This window comes from Alligator sinensis, unplaced genomic scaffold (genome assembly GCF_000455745.1).
Source record: "Alligator sinensis unplaced genomic scaffold, ASM45574v1 scaffold524_1, whole genome shotgun sequence".
NCBI classification, from domain to species: domain Eukaryota; kingdom Metazoa; phylum Chordata; order Crocodylia; family Alligatoridae; genus Alligator; species Alligator sinensis.
In genome coordinates, this window is record NW_005842747.1 from 292,499 (window position 1) to 296,058 (window position 3,560).

Genomic DNA, 3,560 nt, shown 5'->3' on the forward strand with positions numbered 1-3,560 from the left:
TGGGTACAGCCTGCTAGCAGGGTAGGGGTTAAAAGCTGAGCCTTGACAGCTAGTCAGGTGACCAGAAGGGGGCAGGCCAGAACTATAAAAAACCTTGGCTTGGCAGCAGTTCAGGGGGGATGGAGTTTGTTCGTTAGAGCTCCATGGAGATGCTTGGCTGCCTGTCCAGCTGCTGTAGGGGGAACTCCTGATGACTCCCAGAGAAGCTGCAGCAGCCCCACAAGGTGGATCATAACAGACGGTGGGAAGCAGGAGCACAGAGCCATAAAAAACCATACGCTGGCATACTGCCGTCTCCATTTTTTTTTTTTGTGGCTATAGCCCATGGACTTACCTTTTTGTATTTTGACTGATGGACTGGTGGTTTGTGGTTGAGGCTGTAGGGGAGGAGAAGACCTCACTAGTACCTTGGGGTGCAGTCATAAAAGCCAAAGGGTCTAGTGCACTAGTGAGTGCAGCTGGATAGGGCCAGTAGCCCAGAGCAGGCTGAAGGACTTTGAAGCTGGGTCCCAGTGAGGGGGATCCTGGCTAGTAACCCAAGCTACAAGAAAGGATCAAGCCTGAGGAGGCAGAAGACCCAACAACTTGACGTGCAGGGTGTGCAAGGTGAAAGGGTGCCATAAGGCCTGGATCCATACTGAAAGCAAAAGGAGGTCCACAAGCCCAGAGAGGGTTAAGGAGCTAGGACCTCAGAGTCAAAACCTACCTGGTGGGTTTAGACTGGTAGGCCGAGCTGGAGAAGGACTGTGGGGGCGGGGCAAAGCCTGTTGTGGCTGAGAACCCCAACATGGAAGTACAATAAGCAGTCTCCCACTTGTAAGAACATCTAAACAGTATTTACATCAAGATGTGGCAGGGAAGTAAAGGCAGGATACAAGATGAAAGATAGAAGTGAAACATAAAGGGACTTCAAGGGTGCCCCTCATAGGCCACTAAAATGCCACTGGAGATGGAAACCTGTTACACCAGGGTAGGAGCTCTTCCAGGACAAGCTCAGCCAACTCCTTGGCACAAGTGGCAGCACAGAGTGGAGAAACCTGGGGCTCTGGGTCCCCCATGGACAGTCTGTGACACGGAGATCCTGGCACTGGTTTCATGAGATCTTTATTCTTGCCTTTTTCTTTCTGTCTCTTCAGCATGAGCTTCCCTGAGCTCCTCCATTCTTTCTTCAAGCTCCTTCTGAGCATAATCGTATACCTCATTTGTGTAATGTGAGCCTCCACTCTGTTGGACCATCCGATCAATTATTCCCATCAGCTCTGAGACCTGGTCCTCCTGCTCCTGTCCTGTTACTCTGTTGTTGAAAGCACAATATCAGTTTCCACACTTGGCCATCAGCTCCTCAAGTTCTTTGTTTTCTAATTTAAAAAAAATACCCCTGTAATGTTACATCCTCTAAACTGTCTTTTCTGGTGAACAAGAAGATAGTATAGTGAATAGCCACCTCCCCCAAAATATCCTGTATTTGAGCAACTGTCTCCCTTTCCTCTGCAGTGAAACGCCTCAGCCACATGATCAGAAGGATGGCGTGGAGGCCTGGGGAGGAGAGAACCACCCAGGGCCCGATCTTGTGCATGGTTTCAATTAAAGGAATTTTTGTGTCAAACCAACCAGGAGTATCAACAACCAGGAGGCTGCAGCCCACCCAGTATCTCTGCTTCTTAGCACACTGCTTTGTTGTGGACCAGGCTGAGATGTTACATGAGATGTACTTCTCCCCTAGGATGCTGTTTCCTGTTGCACTTTCCCCACATCCAGTTTTATCATCAAGAGCAATCCTTAGCTCAGATTTCCCAGGGCAGTGGTTTTTGGAGTCTGGACCTGTGATGAGAAAGGGTCACTGGAAAGGCAGTGAAGTAACAGAGGCTGCTCCTGAGGGTCCTGTTTCCATATCCCGAGATGCTGCAAGGACTCAGCTCGCTGGCCTGGAGACACTGGGCTTTGTGGGGCTGAGCAGCACTGGGAGTGGTGAGCACTGGCAGCCAGAGGCCTTGGCTCCCCGCTGAGTGCTCTCATATGTGTAGCTGGGGCAGCTGGGCTAGAGCAGGGCAGGGCAGTGCTCAGCTGGTATCAGAGCAGTGATATGGGAGTAATAGGAAGAGCCATGGCTGGATGGGGATTGGACTTCCTAGTTTTCATGGAACCAGTAGATAGGAAGGGACTTCAGGGGTTATCTAGTCCATCCCTCTAGATAAAGGCAGGATTGCAGGTCCTAAGTCATCCCAGGCACCTGCTTATCCAGCCCCTTCCTTAAAACCAGAGATATTACTGGAGCCTGGATCAGGCCCTGGGGATTCCACAGCTTTCAATTTTATTACAGAAAAAGTTGAGTGGAAAACCAAAGTGGGAACAAGGGTAGCACATGAGACATTTCCTTATCTTTTGCTTTTTTGATAGGTCTCTGTGGCTGAAAAGTTAGTTTATCAAATGTGGTTAATACAAAGTTGTAAATACAGAGATAGTGAGCATGTGAAACAGCAATGTATGCCCGTGAGCTCCCAGTCCATCCCACAGGCTTCCTTCAGAGGCCTCAGCAGCCCCTCAGCTCCCAAGGCAAAGAACAAATGGACCTGAACAGTAAACCACACCCAACCCCCATCCTCACTACCCAGAAACAGCTCTCCAGCAACCCCTGCCTGAACCCCGCCACCCAGGCATCTCAATCCAATCAGAGCATCTAGTGTGTGACTGGGATCAAGGAAATTTGCACCACAGGCTCCTTTGATAAAAAAGGGCAGATTAAGTAATAATTAAGCAACCCCTGGCAAGAGGCCAGGCTTCTCTGTGCATGAGGCAGTGCATGGCGGGACTAAGACCCTTGGAGCCAACCGCAGTGGCTTGGGTCTCTGACCCCTGGCTCAGGACCAGGGTGTGGTACAGACAACTCTGCATGGAAAGTCCAGGAGCAGACCGAGCCCCTGTGCTGCACCAGGTGTCCTGGGCCTCCAACCCCCAGGACAAGGCAGAGCACCCGCTACATGCAGCAGTGCATGTAGCCCTAACCACACCAGGGCAATGGAGCCGGGCAGTGGGAAACCCTTGGTGGGCAGCAGAGCTTGACCCAGAGGATGGGAGGCAGCCCTCCAGGGTGTGGAGTAGTAAGTTACCCTGGGACCATGAAATCATCATATTCACTGTCTGTCTCAAGGCAGACAAATTAGATAGCAGGACTGAAGTTCTCAACTTCAGAAATGCAAATTTCAACAAACTCAGGTCACTTTTAGGGAAAGTGCTGTGGGACCAGGGGCCAAAGGTAAAAGCAGTGTGTGAAGAGTGGTCATTCCTTAAGGACAGAATCCTCAAAGCACAAAAGAAATCCATTCCTACGTGGAGGAAAGGTAACAAAAGGGCTGGGAATCCCTCTTGGCTAAACAAGGATATCACGATCAACTTAAGGAAGAAGAAAGTGGTGTACAAATAATGGAAGCTTTGCACATGCCCCAAAGAGGAATACACACCAATGGCCCACAATTGTGGGGAACAGATTTGAAGGGCTAAGGCAGCAACTGAACTAAAATTAGCAATTTGTGTCTAGGAGAACAACGGGTCCTTAGGTGTGT

The 3,560-nt window shown here is 50.1% G+C and overlaps 1 pseudogene; it reads right to left on the reverse strand.

The window, feature by feature from the left end:
• Positions 1–993: 993 nt before the first annotated feature.
• The window catches only part of LOC112552068, a 4,318-nt pseudogene continuing 1,751 nt past the window's right edge, over positions 994–3,560 (reverse strand).